Source organism: Mus musculus, chromosome X (genome assembly GCF_000001635.26).
Source record: "Mus musculus strain C57BL/6J chromosome X, GRCm38.p6 C57BL/6J".
Lineage (NCBI taxonomy): Eukaryota > Metazoa > Chordata > Mammalia > Rodentia > Muridae > Mus > Mus musculus.
Window position 1 is genome coordinate 43,380,982 of NC_000086.7, and position 17,582 is coordinate 43,398,563.

Below are 17,582 nucleotides of genomic sequence, written 5' to 3' on the forward strand. Positions count from 1 at the left end.
CCCTGATCAAAGGATTACCCAATTGGATCTCCTCAGCATTTTCCTTCTTTAAAGAATGGGTATGGGTGGGATTATTTGGAGATACACTTTGCTGTGGATTAGTGTTGCTTCTTTGGTTGGTCTGTAAGCTTAAGGCCCAAACTAGGAGAGACAAGGTGGTTATTGCCCAGGCACTTGCAGCTCTAGAACATGGTGCTTCCCCTGATATATGGTTATCTATGCTTAAGCAATAGGTCGCTGGCCATTCAGCTCTTGCACCCCACGAGGCTAGTCTCATTGCACGGGATAGAGTGAGTGTGCTTCAGCAGCCCGAGAGAGTTGCACGGCTAAGCACTGCAGTAGAAGGGCTCTGCGGCATATATGAGCCTATTCTAGGGAGACATGTCATTTTTCAAGAAGGTTGAGTGTCCAAGTGTCCTTCTCCCCAGGAAAAACGACACGGGAGCAGGTCAGGGTTGCTCTGGGTAAAAGCCTGTGAGCCTAAGAGCTAATCCTGTACATGGCTCCTTTACCTGCACACTGGGGATTTGACCTCTATCTCCACTCTCATTAATATGGGTGGCCTATTGCTCTTATTAAAAGAAAAGGGGGAGATGTTGGGAGCCGCCCTCACATTTGCCATTATAAGATGGCGCTGACAGCTGTGATCTAAGTGGTAAACATAATCTGCACACGTGCAGGGGCAGTTTTCCCGCCATGTGTTCTGCCTTTCTCATGATGACAACTGGGCCAATGGGCTGCAGCCAATCAGGGAGTAATACGTCCTAGGCGGAGGATAATTCTCCTTAAAAGGGACGGGGTTTTGCCATTCTTGCTCTCTCTCTTGTTCTTGCTTTTTCTCTCTCCTCTCTTGCTTTCTTGTTCTTGTTTTCTCTCTCTTGCTTTCTTGTTCTTTTTCTCTCTCTTGTTCTTGCTTTTTCTCTCTCTTGCTTTCTTGTTCTTCTTCTTGCTCTTGTTCTCTCTCTCTTGTTCTTGCTTTTTCTCTCTCTTGCTCTTGCTTTCTTGTTCTTGTTCCTTTTCTCTCTCTTGCTCTCTTGCTCTCTTGCTCTCTGGCTCCTGAAAATGTAAGCAATAAAGCTTTGCCGCAGAAGATTCCGGTTTGCTGCGTTCTTCCTGGCCGGTCGTGAACGCGGGTAAGAATAAATAAATAAATAAATAAATAAATAAAACCTGTTTCTGCTGAGGTGAAGAAACCTGTCATCAAAGCCAAATATTATACGGTCACCTTCATATAAAGTATCCAACAAAGAAAACTACACACAAACAAAATGTATATTAGTATTTGTCAGTGGCAGTGAGAATCAGGTGTGGGATGTGATTGTCTAACAGGTGTAGACTATTGTGGCAACCATGAAATAATTTAAAATTGTTGTGGTAATGGATACACAAAGTTATAAGTAGACCAGTGCTAGTAAATTACTAAATTACAAAAGTCAAATTTTATTATGTGCAATTGTATCACAATGAAATTGTATGAAAAGATTCTATGCTCAGTCACAGCACTGTTTCCAATGGAAGTGCTAGTATTAATACACCAGAAGTGTAAAGGAATATAGAATCTACATTTTCTTTTCTTTTCTTTTCTTTTCTTTTCTTTTCTTTTCTTTTCTTTTCTTTTCTTTTCTTTTCTATTACTACTACCGTTTTTATTATTATTATTATTATTATTATTATTATTATCTGCCCAGAGATTGGCTAAGGAAGATTCATTTGACCTAATCTTTAGCCAGTGAAATGTGAAAAGGTTTCTTTAAATAAAGGAATTTATAAATATAGATATATACCTTAGTATTGAAGAGTCAGAAAAAACATGCTTTATGCATCTTTTTACATTGTTTTATGAACATGTCATGCCAGAAGCATTTCTATCAATGTAGATAATATGAGTGACAACATATTCTGAACACTTTGGCTGGAATAACAGGAAATAAATGACTTGAGGCATAAAAATGATTAACACCGCCTTAGAATGTGCCAATATGATAGCATGTAAGATAATAAATGTTTTTATTGTTTCAGTGTTGTTTTTTCCAACTTGTAGTCAATCATATTCAAGGTAATAAAATGCAATTTATTATATTAGATCTTAGTCCAAAATGACTTGAAATGACTAAATATTCATTTAAAGGTTAAAAAGTCCCTTTTAAGTCATATGTTGTGCTCATCAATCCTATGTAACAATAAACTTTACCATCAAACTATTGGAAAATAATTATTTCTACAGTATTTAAACTTCAGGGAATGAAGCATGTGGTTTCCTCATCTCTGTCTCTTACCTCTTTGTCATTGTTTAGCAAGTCTCCCAGAAAGTGTATTTTCTTACAGAAGTTGAGATTAAAGAAATTTTAATATAATACAGACAAAAGACAAATATCATTAGCATTTAAGCACTATAAATGTAAGTTTACAAGTACTTATAATCATAATCGTCTAGTTAAATAGACAGAATGCATGTGCTTAAATCGAAATGATAAACCAATTAGAGAAAATAATGTCAGCAATTTTTTTGTCAGTGGAATTACAAAATTTTAATGAAAACAGGCTAAATTTACATCCTCATTCCAAGGCATAAAATTATTGATTTCAGAATATACTTTAAGGTTATGTGCTTGTGTGTGTGTGTGTGTGTGTGTGTGTGTGTGTGTGTGTGTGTGTGTGTGTTTAAGAACGGTGTTAAGGCCATTTCCTGACATAGAAGAAACTCATACTTTCTTTAAAGCTTTCTCTGAACGTAGATAATGAAGAAACGGGGGGCGGGGGGGGGGGGTATTTTACTACTAGCCATGGGTTAGAATTTGATGATACTAAGGAAGTTGAATGTCCATTTCTTTCCCTCTGACATGGCCGCATGGCTGGCCTTGGCCAGCAAGAAACCTTTTATTTCACTGTTTTCTCCCGAGGCAATCAGTGTGTTAAAATATAGAATCTCTGGGGGATTTTATCCAATTCAACACTGATAGGATCTGATTGCCTAGTACTTCCTGGTGCTGTGAGACTCAAAGAAAGCCCCCCCCCCAAAAAAAAAGGACTCAGTAAGGATAACTTACTTGACTTCATCTCTGTTGCTTCCATTTTGATTATACAATTACACATTATAATTGTGTGTGTGCATGCGAATGTCCTAGTTTTGTGGGAAAAATCTGTATTAATATTTTAATGCAATCTAGACTGATTGAACTAGCCAACATATTCACCATCTTATGTATTCAGCATGTTTAAAGTACTAACATTTATTTTGAATAAGATGTACCTTGCTTCCTTCATGTGCTTTCTATGCAGTTTTTTTTTTTTTACATCAAAAATCCTGCTCCATATCCTGGTTCCTCCTCCCAGAGTCCCTGTCCCCATACCCCCTTCTCTTTTCCTCTGAGAGAGTGGATTTGATGACAGCATTATTGAAATGTGCACAATTTTTACTAGCAATAATCCTGATCCTATTCAATTGATCTGGAAACTAATCTAATATGTTTGATTATAATGGCTTCATTCATTTCATCCCCTCTCATATATACAATATTCTTTTCTCCAACTTCAGAACTTCGATCATTTTACATTCCTCCTGTGAATTAGAATATACAGTTTCTTTTGTCTCTCTATGTTTTATTGATTTTCTTTAGCATAATACTCTTAAAATCTACCCATGTTGTCACAAAAGACAATATTTCTTCCCTTTCAAGACTGAATACTATCATATTGGATGTATATATTTTATTTTCTTAATTCACTCATGCATTGACAGAGATATAGGTGGAGTCCAATTTGGCTATTGTGATAATGCAGGGCATTAATACAGGAGTGTTTCTTTGCTTTCTAAGCTATTAAACATCTAATGCTTGTTGACAGAATTTGAGTGCTGCACTTAAATCATGGTGGGTAAACAGCATCAACTGGAGATGCCACCAAATGAAGCATCTGTGCACAGTTAGAATTAAAATACGTAAACATATGTCAATTTTTACGTGTATTTTTTGCTTTATCATGGTGGCTCCTACCATTAACAGTATGTGCCCCAGAATATATTTCCTAGGTCTTCTTCCTCAGTAACTCATTGTTATCTCATATGCACTGTTTTTGCAAAACTGTTCCCCAAGGTGTCAAATCTAAGTTCCTTTTTTTCCAATCTCCTGTTCAATATTTGTGCATCATCAGATGGATGATGCTAAATCATAACTCACCTTGATTCTCTCTTCTTTTAGATTCCAAAGCATTATATCATCATGGTTTTCTTCTATCACGCGTGTACTAAGTGGATATTTGTGTGTGTTCAACTGCATGTGTACACAGGTATATGCATGCAAGTGTGTGTGTGTGTGTGTGTGTGTGTGTATGCATGTGCACGAATACAAGCACATGCATGTGTAAAGCAGCAGATAACTGAGTGTGTCATTCCTCTGGTTTTTGATATCTGGTTTATAATTCACCAAGGAAATAGGATGGCAGGCTAATAAGCCATAATGATTTACCTATTTCATTTTCCCTGGTGCAGGGACTGCAGGAGATCACCATCATGTTTGGCTTTTTATGTGGGTTCAGGGTATTGAAATCAGGTCTTTGTGTTGCATAAGGACTTAAACGAATGACTTATATTCGTGATCTATATCAGTCTGCTTATCTTTGCTGTAACTCTTTCATTGGCTATGTTCCCTGTAATAGTACCTTAAATACTTTTCTTGGAGTTACTTATTTACTTACTTACTTACTTACTTACTTACTTACTAAGGGTCTCTTTATTTCTTGTATGGGCAGTTTCGTTAGTTGCTATCACCTGAAATAAAGCCTAAGTTTTGAAGATACCTATGATTCTCATATATTATAACCATTTCCCTGCCCTCCCTCCCCTGACACACACACACACACACACACACACACACACACACTAAATGCAAACACCTCAGAAGTTATAATTATGGCCATATTAGAGGCAATATATGCAGAAAGGATGGACTTACTCAGTTAAACAGCTACCCTAGCACATGTAAGCTCACTTTCATTCATCAGCACCAGCACGTTCGATCCCCATGACTGAAACTTCCTTAGAGTCAGCTTGAGTTTCCCACCTTTAATTGTTATATTCCACCATTCCAAAGTCACCATCACTTGAAAATTTGAACCATCATATTGTCCATACCATGTGTCCATGTTTTACAATCCCTATGGCTATTGCTTTAATTCAAGTTACTCTCCATGTTTCCTAGGTCTGTGCTAGTGGACTGGTAAATGGCACTCCTGCCTCCAGTCTCTCTGGATGTTGTTACTGTTACAGCTATAAACTGGAAGCTGAAGAAAAATCAATAGCAGCTGTATATGGCTGTTGGGCAAGAATTGCCACCAAAAAGTGGTTCTTTTCCCAAAGGGAATTTCTTGTCTCACATTGTCCTCTGCACACTGTCATCAGTGTCATTTGCTCGTGAGCTATCTTTGCTAAAGGCTGTCACAACCAGGTAGTCTTCACAACATCATTTACATTGCTGTAACTGCTATTTAGAAAGTATTAGGAACTAATTATCAAAAGGAATCAGCATAACTTTTTGTAAAGTTGGCTTGAAGAAGCAAAAATATCTGTATCCCTGGAGTGTTGTTAAGGATAAAACTGTCTTTAATCTTTCGAGAAATGTAAGTTTGAAATGACATTCAGGTCTGCTTAATGTTATGTCTGATATTAACCTTTCTGGTTTTTTTTTTTTTGACAAATGCAAGCTATCTGTTCAGAAATACCATTCTCCAAATAAGAGCTTTGTTTCTCAATACCCAGCATTTAAATGTGACATATAAAATGTGCCTTTTGTCACTTTCTTCCCAATATTGTTTATTCTCTAATTTTTTTATTTATAAGTTAGCAAATTCTGAACCACTGAAAATAATGTAATAAAACAAATGATATTATTTTGTGACATTCTTGCATAAGCATTTATTTTGGCATGTCTGTTTGAAAATACCTATTAAGTCTAAATATTTTACTACCACCAGCCAATATTTATATGACTCTTAACCTATCAATACCACACTGAAACTTATAGTTGAAGAGCCAAATTTTCAAGGTAATTTACTAACTGGTTTATCTATCAACAATGGAATGAGCTTATTTTATCTGTTCTTCTCTAATAATGAGTTGATTTTGAGAGAAAGAGGTAAATTCAACCAAAATGATTGTTCACAGAACAGTTCTAAGTCAGTTTGTTCCAAAAGTAGTAGTTCCTTAATTTCAGCCATGTGTGTACACAACGCCTAAATTTGCCATTTGTGTAAATGTCTCATAGGCAAGCCTTATGGCAATATCCTTCTAAATGATAAAACTTCATCCTTTCCCAACCACTCTCAATATCTCCTTTATTAGAGTAATTTTTTTAAAAATTCATTTATTTTTATTTAGATATATGAGTGTTTTTCCTATGTACATGTTCTGAACACTAAGTGCATGTTTAGCACTTATAGAAGTCAAAAGATCATGTCAGATCTGCTGGCACTGGAGTAATGGACAATTGCGAGCCACCGTGTGGGTGCGTGGAGCTAAACCTGGATTTTCTGTGAGAATAGTAAGTGCTAATAATTATTGAGCCATCTGCCCAGCCCCACTATCTCCTTTAATGCTGTTTCAACGTACCCAAAAATACTCCACTCAGTTGCTTCTTGTCTATTCAGTATTGTGCTTTCATTTATGAGTCTTTACATTTCAGAGCTTTCTTAAGACCCATTATCTCTATAAGCTACACTTAGTTTCTCTTTTCTGGATTTGTAGAAACTTGCAGTTTAAAGTAAAGGAGGTTAACATTTTAAAGAGATCATTTTGTACCTGAATGAATAGCAAGTCTATAACCAAAGACTGATACTTCTCAGCGAATGTGTCTTCGGTATACTAATGACCTCCAAAATAATATTTCATTGTGTAAATATTAGTGAAACACACATCCTCTTTTCTTTTCTTTCTTTGACATATCTTCCCAGCCCATTGTGCCATGATCAGCAGCAATCACAACCAGTGGATTGTGAGAAGGGCAGTAGTGAGCACGGGGACAAGAGATTCTGGGAGGGAGATTTAATGAAATAGGTTATTTAATGGGAGTGTTGGGGCACGAAGGCTACTTAAACCTTTGGGGGTGGCGAGTGGATTTGGGGATGAGGGTACATCATTGGCCAGGCCAGGGTATTGAGGATGCCTCATTATCATACGAAGGAATTCTAGGTGCAGCATTATGAACTTATAAAGGGAGAGAGAAAGTTTAACATTGCTACCACTTCCAGTGGGCAAAGGTGGGGGTGCAGGGCTACTGGGTCAGGTAGGCGTGGAGCAGGGTGGTAATGATCCTACTCCTCCCTGACTTTTGCTCTGGGCCGACTCGCCCCACCCCAACCCACAGTTCCCTAGCCACATATTTCTGTACTGACTCATTAAGTTGGACTATATCTCCACCATTAAATGTAGGAACTGCTATAAACACACGAAAGTGGAGTTAATCTTCTTTGGTCCTGAGTACAGAAAGTTTCTAGAAAGGAAGTTCCTTACTCCTAACAATCAAATATTACTTCCCTTCAGCTTCTTACCAAATGCTAGTCATAAAAGAAAATCATGATTATGACTAGAAAACAAACTCCATACTACAGGGCAAGAGTTGGTAAAGCTGTCACAAATGACACTGAGTGTCTATCCCAACACATTAGTTTACAGTGACAAAACAATTTTCACTCATTCTATCTAGGTCATCACAAGAAGAACTCTACATTAATTTGCATAATCTCTACTTAATGAAATTATACCAGTTCTTATTACCATTATGAGGATGGAAAGACACAGCAAGAGAAGTTGGAAAAGGACAGTAGAAAAAAGAATTGATTTTGTATATAAAGCAGAAATATAGAGGAAGTTGGAGTTTTTAAACATTCTCTGGCTCTTGCAATAGTCACTATATCCATGATTCATAAAGAAATCATTATATGAGACTACTGAGAAATGTAAATGTATATCTAAAATACTCTTTTACTTACAAGATGCCATCTACATAGGAAATCGAAATTTATTTTACTATGTAGCATGGAAAAATTCATGGAAAAAATTTAGATACCTAAATTCCAAGTGCCTAAAGGATGTTGTCCTGACCTACTTTCCAAGCGCTTTTAAAAGCCAAAGTTTCTGCCATTGGAGAAAAAGTAACTTGTATAAGTAATAACTCAAATGATTTAGTGTCAATGGCACTTGAGTTTCAGATATGTAATATAATATGTCTTGAAAATACACAGAGATATATAATAGCATTTCCAACACAACACATTAATATCTGTTCTTTATTCTGTAAGTTTCTTGTTAAAGAGTAAACTATAATTACACACAGTACTTTATATAAAATACATTTGGAATTTTGAAACCCTAGTCTATTTTTAAGTATGCATTTCAATTATAAGGCATTGTGACCTTCTTACAGAACATTTAAGTTTATATAAAATACTTAAATTCCCATATTTATACTAGGGAGTTATCAGAGATTTGATTATGTGAGGCATGTATATAACATGTGCATGGGTGCACATGGGTATAGATAAGTGGTTATATGCATGCATGTGTGAAGAACTGAGATTAAAGTCAGATGTCTTTCTTGAATTCCTCTCCACTTTTTGTTTTCAAAGACAGTCTCACTGACACTGAAGTTCATGCATTTGGAATAGGTTGACCAATGAGCTTCAGGAATTCCTCTTATCTCCATCTCCTCATTCCTCTCAAAGGCTGGAGCTAGACACAAGCAGCAATGGAGTCTGTGTTCAAATATTAGTGCTTGCACAACAGGTGCTTTACCCACTAAGTCATCTCCCCAGTTCCAGAAGTATCTACAAGTTTTTACCATATAATAAGTTTAATCATCAGGCTAATCCAAGTTGCTAACATTTCTTCATGCTATCAATTGTGATCACTGAAGCTCGTGTGTGTGTGTGTGTGTGTGTGTGTGTGTGTGTGTGTGTGTGTATGATTATATGAAGATCTTAGTTTTTGTTTTGTCAGGAAACCTTTGAAAAATAAACTGAAATACTGAGGCCTAGAGATAATATATGAATTTCTCAACATTATACTACTAATAACTGTAATAAAGTTAGAAACCAACAATCAAGGCCCTGGAATATGTTTGATGTACTGATGGTGTAAATTAAGAAGCTTATGATACATATGCTCCAGCACATTAAATACAGAGATTACAAAATATATAATTTTATGACAATATGATTTTGCTGTTTACCAGGTAACAGGATGCTTAGATAGAAAGGTTGGTATATATTTAATATGTCTCTGAAATGACTTGCCTATAATTAAAAGTAGATCAAATTGCATGTTAGCTGATAATGTAAACTATAGGATCACAACTTTCATCTTCTTCATATTGACATAATGACATCACCATAACTATCAGCTGAGGGATAAAGCTTTGCAGACTGAAGTAACACCACTGTTTTCACTTCAGGGGAGATTTGCAAACAACTTGGAGTGGCAATATCTGTTCCTTTTTGGAACTGATGCCCAACACATTTTATTAAAAAAAAAATAGAGCAACTTGGGGTGACTAAACAGTCATTAAGAATAAAAACAAAGACAAAATCTAAAACAAAACAACAAAAACAAACAAACAAAAAAAAACCTATCCTAACCTTTAGCCCAAAGTAGCCTGAGTAGAAAAAAAAAAAAAAATAACAGAAATCTCTGGTGAAATTGAATAGACAGAGAACATTCCAAAGTAGCTTTGAACAAATGGTCAACATTGCCTAGAAATGTAATATCCTGTCTGTTGTGCAATAACCTATATGAAATGATTTTGCGATTGCTTTTTCATTCCCAGAGGTCAAATGCTCACATCATTACAATTACTGTAGGAAAAGGATGCTTGCAAAATTCCACTCTGAGTAAGGGGATCAATTCACTAATGGGGCAAAGAGAACCTACTTAAGTTGTCTTTCTATTGGAATTTAACAATACCTTTTAGAAACAATATCATGTATTTTTTTAATCTTTGCAGTATAAATACTTTGAGTCTACAATCATCCACTATTTGGAGCTTAAAATGAACAATGCAAAGGGAGCGCACCAAACACAGGACCTTTTATTATAATGAAGAACTAAAGAGGTTGGATGCTATTGTTTTCTGTATCGATTGCTCTTCTGTCACACTTCCTCATTAACTCATAAACACACTGAAAGAAAGTCTGCGTTTGGAGTATAGGACCTATATTTAAGGTCATGTTGTTCACCATTCTACTTATCCAGATCTATATAAGCAATTTTGTAAAATGGGAGTGCTAAATGTTGCTCTGTAGGTGTGATTGGCTTGGTTCTCTGATTCAATAGCACCATAATAGAAGAAAAAAGTTCAAACCAAATTTCAGCAATCTGTGACTACAAGGAATGTACTGAGAAGTCGCTTTGCTCCCCATTCATGCTCATTACCTGAATACACCAGAGAGCAAGATTTCCAAATCCAAGGTTTGAACATTGTAATTTTCTGTGTTCCACACAAAGTAAATAGAGAAGCCAATAAATCAATCACAATTTGGTGTCAAGGGACATATGTTAAGCTTATTCTACCCATTCAAGTACACTTTCATTACTTCTGTTGGTGTGGTTTTTGTATGTCCTTCTAAGACATTTTATCTGAATTGTAACATTTCCCCTGAATTGCAACATTTCCTCCAAATTGAAACATTAGCTCTAGGAAGGAAAGAGGAGGCTCTTCGACCTCAGGAGGTAAACAAAGGTTACACATCCTGGAGAATACAACTGGAACATTCTTGAAGGCTCCCACTCCACATTATAAAAAAGAGGAAACAGAAGCGTAGGGTCACAGATTCTGAGCAGCCAAACTGCAGAGAAAGAGATATCCAGATAGCAAGATGCCTGAATGCTCCAGGGAAAAACTCCAGGGTTTCAGGTTTACAGAAGTCCACATCAGTGTAATGGTAGGCTTTTTTGGTGATGCAACCAATTTTAGTTATAAGGAACATCTCCTTGTATGTAACCCCTCAGCCACAAGTTAATAAGTCCAATGAGCAAAACAAACAAACCAACCCACTGAAACAAAACAAAACAAAACAAAACAAAACAAAACAAAACAAAACAAAACACCAAATCCAACCAACCAACCAAACAAACAAAATCCCTCAGTGATCCCGAATGTACATCTGCACAGCTGTTGCTTTGGTCTAGTTAGGGTTCCCTTTCTCAAGTGAATAAACAAGTCCATTGCATCTCTGATGGAAACGTCTGTCACATAAAAGCAAGCTTTACTTACACAACTAAATATGTGGAATCTGTAGCTATAAAGAAATATGTTTGTTGTCATCTAATTTTGTAGAATTTCTTTACTTTTTTCTTTTTCTTTGCTTTTTTTTTTCTAGACAGGAACATATTTTAGAGTTCTGAAATCTTGGAATGCTGTAAAGATGTATCTAAGCCACTTGGTATGTGGCACTTGCTTCAGCCATAGAGGTTAGCATCGGATCAAAGGATACATGGATAGATTTGTTTTAAGCATTTCCTGAATAAGTAAGTCATCCCCACATATACTTTTGCTTTGTGTTTCCTCAGTTATTACACATAATTTCCACTGTGATTAAAAATCCAGTCATACAGGGGGATTTTTATTTTCATGGTTTGTACGTTGTATGGGATGTGACAGCAAAAGAATGATAGTAAGTCATGCCCTTGTATTAATGTCCTTTGTTTGAATATGTGTTGATGTTGTGAAATATTTGTAGAAAACAGAATATGGCAAAGGCAAAGTAATATTTCAGGAGTAATTAAGTCCCCAATTAGTAGACTTTGGCTTCATCAAAAGATCATTTATACTGGGTTAAGCCTAGTATAATCCAAAAAGTCCTTTCAAAGGGTGTCTAGGTCATCACTGATGTTAGATAGGAGAATCACTGCAGATCCTTTCTATTCCTTGATCAGAAGAAATACACTGCTATGTACTTGCATTTATGAAGAAATTTGTTCTGCAAGAACTGGATGTAGATTGTTCCCTACTCAACCTTCAAAAGAAAATAAGCCGGGCCAACATTGCACTACAGCCTTGTGAGACTCTGAGAAGAAAAACAGTTTAAGTCACGTCCATACATTTGACTTGCAAAATTTGTGAAATAATAAATTGGTTTCATTATCAGTCGTTTAGATCATGAGTTCCTTCTTTAGCCAGAGAAAATGAATACAACATGTATGTGTTCCGGTCATCCTTAAGAGTAAGTACGTGAGGGAAAAGCTGCATCTTTTGCCCCTCTATCTGTGGCTAGTGCTTGGACCACTGTACCACAGGAATGCTTGCAGGCTTAAATGAATTGCTTCTACTTGAGTATTCTGTATTATACTGTACCTCCTGCTGAAACTGTTTCCTACTAAGGATGTAAAATGCAATATACCGACTTCTGATTTGTCACATATTTTTCAGCAGAGTGGCAAAAATTAGACACACATGAAAAACAGTGGGAGTTGTATACCTACTTATCAATGCAGGAAGCTGAAAAATGACCACATTCCTCCTAAAGATGGCAATAATGTAGGAAGAACAAATAATTCAGAAATCCAATTACAAAGAACTGACTAACAAACTGGCTATAGTGGCCAACACATGGCTGGCATAAATCAGAGTTATTTTCCTCTTTCTTAATTTGGTTCACAGTCAGGCTTTGGCTTTGCTTTTAAACGAACTGGGATATCTCGTTTATATCTGACCCTCAGATGTTTTTTAAACAGCTTTGGTCTTATCTCAAACGCATACATCCACAGCCCATCTTAATTTGCTTACCTAAAATACAATTCTTTGAAGAGCTACGCTTCTGTTCAAAACCATGGTCTTCCTCATTTTAGAATCTATTCCTGTGAGGGAATTAAATGAACCTGAAAGGTGAATAATAAGTCAGGAAAAGTCTTGTCATTTGACGCATATCTTCTAAAATGTTTTTCCAACCGTTTCTCTAATCTAACAAAACCAGGTGGTCAGGCAGACATATCAGTTGTGTGTCTTTATGATTTTCCTTATTCGAATCATTCAGCCTTGAATGTACTTTGTTCCATCTCCTAAAGTCCATGTTCTAACATTTTCTAAAGCTCAAATCATTGTAACATTTTGGATGTACTTTCTAATATATAAACCAAAAGAAAGCCAGAAGCCCACTTGTCTCTGATTGCAGTTCAGCTCATATATACTTTTAATATGATTTCATTACACTATAATATAGAAATTATTTTGTGTGCTTGTTTTATGTCCCATCTTCTTCACTGCAAACACATGGAGTATACTCTATGTAATGGTTTGTATATTCTCAGACCAGGGAGTGGCAACATCTGGCCTGGTTGGAATAGGTGTGTCACTGTGGGTGTGGGTTTAAGACTCTCATCCTAGTTGCCTGGAAGTCAGTCCTCTACTAGCAGATATAGAACTCTCAGCTCTGCCTGCGCCATGCCTGCTTGGATACTGCCATGCTCCTATCTTGATGATAATGGACTGAACCTCTGAACCTGTAAACCAGCCCCAATTAAATGGTTTTATTTTGTTTGTTTGTTTGTTTGTTTTTATAAGACTTGCCTTGGTCATGGTGTCTGTTCACAGCAGTAAAACACTAAGACAGAAGTTGGTACCAGGGACTGGGGTATTGCTGTGATAGGCCTGACCATGCTTTTATTTGAAAGACTGTGGATTTTGGGACTTTGGAATTTGAAAGCAGTGGAATGCTTTAAATGGGATTCAATGGGTCATCCTAGTAGGAATATGGAAAACTTTGTTGCTGGGAGTAATTTGAACTGTGTTGACCTGGCCCAAGAGATTTCAAAGGAGAAGAATTTCAGAATGTGGCATAAAGACTGTTTTTGTGGTATTTTGGTGAAGAATGTGGCTACTTTTTGCCCTTGCCTGAAAAGTCTGCCTGAGGCTAAGGTGAAGAGACTCAGATTAATTGCACTGACAAAGAAAGTTTCAAAAAAGCTCAGCAGAGACTTTGTTCTCTGGTTAAGTCTTATGAAGAGAAGTTTGAACAAGCATAGCAAGCTTAGAAAGGGAAAATATAAAATATATGGTTCGAGTATTAAAGGGGTACCAGGAAGTGAAATGGAGCAAAATCCTATATTCTAGAAGATAACAGATTAAAAGAGTGGGACCTCAGGGCAAGATCCTACCCAGCTAAATTTAGATCCAGGCATGGTGATTCACACCTTTAATCCCAGGAGTCAGGCATGTTGATCTCTGCGTTCAAGGCCAATCTACAGAGCAAGACCCAGGATAGCCAAGCTTAAGTAGTGAAGGATTTGTAAAACAGAAAGCCAGTGACAATGTAATAGTACAAGTGGGTCATGTTCTAATTCCTGCAAGCAGCAGAACTCGACAGATTCAGCCATGTGGCTCTGGCTGTAGAGTTAAGAATGGAAGGAACTACTGGGACAATTGATGCTGGTTAGCTGGAGCTGGTCTTAAGCCCACACCCACAGTGATACACCTATTCCAACCAGGCCACACCTCCAGATGGTGCCACTCCCTGGTCTGAAAATATACAAACCATCACATTCCACTCCCTGGCCCTCATAGACTTATTCAAAAACATGAGTCTATGGGGGCCATACTTAAACATAGCATAATGCAAAATGCATTTAGTCCAACTTTCAAAGTCCTCATAGTCTATAGCAGTCTCAGCAATGTTAAAAGTCCAAAGTTCAAGGTCTCTTCTGAGATTCATCCAAATAATTAACTGTAATCCCCAAAGCAAGGCAGGAAACCAGCTGGGCAAACTCTAAACTCTGCATCTCCATAGATGATGTCAAAGCAGTCTTCAGATCTCCACTACTTTTTCATCTTTGTTGACTGCAACAAACTGCTTTCTCCTGGGTTTGCTCCACTCCCTGTTAGCAGCTTTCCTCAACATGTATCCCATGGCTCTGGCATCTTTAACATCTTTGAGTCTCAAAGGCAATTTCAATGTTACAGCTTCTTGTTTCAGTGTCTAGGATTCCACTTGATCTTTTGGACTCCTCCTAAGGGCTGGCATCACTACTCCAGCTCTGCCCTCTGTAGCACTCTAAGCTCAGATTAATCCACTCCACTAAGGCTGCTGTTCTTGGTAATCATCCCATGGTACTGACATCTCCAATATACTGGGGTGTTCCACTCCAACTAGGCTTCACCAATAGCCTCTCATAGGCTCTCTTCATGGTGCCAAGCCTCAAATTCGTTGCATGACCCCTTCAGTCTTGGGCCATCAACTGCAGCTGAGGCTATACCTTCTCCAATGGCTAGTAGAAGACCAGGCAGCCTTTGGATGAAGACCTAGAACTCTCAGCTCTGCCTGCTTGGATACTGCCATGCTCCTACCTTGATGATAATGGACTGAATCTCTGAACCTGTAAGCCAGCCCCAATTAAATGTTGTTTGTTTGTTTGTTTGTTTGTTTGTTTTTTATAAGACTTGCCTTGGTCATGGTGTCTGTTCACAGTAGTAAAACCCTAACTAAGACACTCTATGCACACTAACTGTCCTCATGCTCACTAGAGTGGCTATCACAGTAGGTCATAATATGGCCTTTCTTGAAGCTGAGTGGACTTCATTAGTCAGTTGGTTTGCTGTTTTTCTTGTTGTTTTTCAATCTGACACCAGCTTGAGTTTTCTAAGAACAGTGAATCACAGTTGAGAAGATATCTCTGTCAGCTTGGCCTGCAGGCAAGCCTGGGAGGTGTTTTCTTAATCGATGATCTCTGTGAGAGGGCAGGCAATGGAAGATGCTGCCACCCATGAGAAGGTGGTCCTGGGTGTATAAGAAAGCAGGAACAAGCCTCTGGGAGCAAGCCTGTTAGCAGAATTCAGTGATGGCCTCTGCTTCAATTCCTGTCCTGACTTTCTTCAAATATGGACTGCAATATGGAAGTATAAGCCACTTAAACCCTCTCCTCATGAAGTTGCTTTTGGTCATACTATTATTTCATAGTAAAAGAAATCATAACTAAGGTATTTTTGATGTCAGAATTCCAGAAAAGAAAAATGACAGAAATAATAACCTTCCTGAAAAAAGAAGGACTTATTTCTCAAAAATGCTATATCCAGATAGATCTTTGTAGCCATGAAAGATCGAATTAATTATAATATCCTTTCAATGTAGGAGTCTAGGGCAATGATTTTCAGAGGAAGTGATAGAATCTAAGTGTTTGTCCCTTCCTAGGCCCACTGATTTAATATGCTTAAATCCTAAACTCCAGGGTGGATATCAGGAAAACGGTCTTTGGAAACTGACTATACCATAAGGATTTGCTCTCCTGAATTGAATAAATGCCCTTAAACTAAGGCCTCAGAGAGACCTTTCACCCTTGACATTATATGAAGAATAGTGAGAAGCTGTTGTCTGTGAAGCAGATGGCCAGTTAGGACATGAATCAAATTTGTTAGCACCATCATCATGGACCACCTCCTAGCAACCAGAACTGTAAGAATTAAATTTTCTCTTCTTTTTTTTTATAAGCCACGAGAGAATGAGTAATTTTGTTTGTAGAAGTCCATATAAATGGATACACAGGCCTTTATACTTTTAGCTACCAAGTCAGTTGGTCTCCTAATGCTAAGTGATTAGAATCTCATCTAAAATACTTGACAAATTTTGTCATACCTCATAATGTCCCAGATTCCATGCAGGAATTGGTATTAGGCATAATGCTGTATATAAAAGTCTCATGAGCCAGGGCGGTGGTGGCACACGCCTTTAGTCCCAGCACTTGGGAGGCAGAGACAGGCGGATTTCTGAGTTCGAGGCCAGCCTGATCTTCAGAGTGAGTTCCAGGACAGCCAGCAACCAGGGCTCCACAGAGAAACCTTGTCTCAAAAAAAAAAAGTCTTGTGCAATATATTTGGGGAGACAATTTTAATATGAAAAAATACATCAGATAACTAGATAAAAATTGGATAAGCAAGATGACATAAACATGGAAAATATGCCTTCCTGATTATGTATATACTTTAGGAAAATTAAGAAAATCATGGAAGAATTAGGATCATTGTAAATCTGTTATGGGCCTTAACACATAGGCAGAATTTAATAAAACAAAGAGTTCAGATAGAGGTTGGTAAGACTCTACTACTTCTCAAAGAACTCTGGGCATGCAAGGAAATTGAGAGATGATTCATCCTAAATTTTTCACCTTCTTTGAGAAACAAACCCAGACATAGCAGCTGACTGTCCCACTGTGGATGTGTGCAGTGCTGGGAACGAATCTGCTTTGTTTCTATCATTTTAAGTCATCTCCCACAACCTTGCTTAAATTACATAGAAGGCTGTTGTTTGTTTTCCATTTATGTCAGGGAAGATGAGCTCAGATGCATAATTTCTCACTAGAATAAAACGCCCTGTTAAAACATCGTCTAGACCATTTTTTTTTAACCATAAACTGGAAGTGTTGATGCTATAATCATAAAACCTACACTAGGTCTATTGCATTTGAAAAAGAATAGGAAAAAAATGTCTTCTAAGGATAGAAAGGCGTGGAACTAGAATAAGATGATATCTATTATAGACTTCCAGTTCCAGACATATGAGTTACGTCATTATATATACAGGGAACAGGATTTCCCATGATATTTAAGCAATAT

The 17,582-nt window shown here is 37.3% G+C and overlaps 1 protein-coding gene across 7 annotated transcripts in view; it reads right to left on the minus strand.

Annotated features, from left to right (window-relative positions):
• Nucleotides 1–17,582, minus strand: part of Tenm1 (teneurin transmembrane protein 1) — a 901,303-nt gene that overhangs the window by 853,116 nt on the left and 30,605 nt on the right. For 2 of the 7 annotated variants that reach the window (XM_011251005.3, XM_011251007.3), the window contains one exon: nucleotides 12,771–12,862. The exons of the other annotated variants lie outside the window; for them this stretch is intronic. The gene's annotated coding sequence lies outside the window, so the exon portion shown is untranslated. The remainder of the gene's footprint in view (nucleotides 1–12,770; nucleotides 12,863–17,582) is intronic. 7 annotated transcript variants of the gene reach the window in all.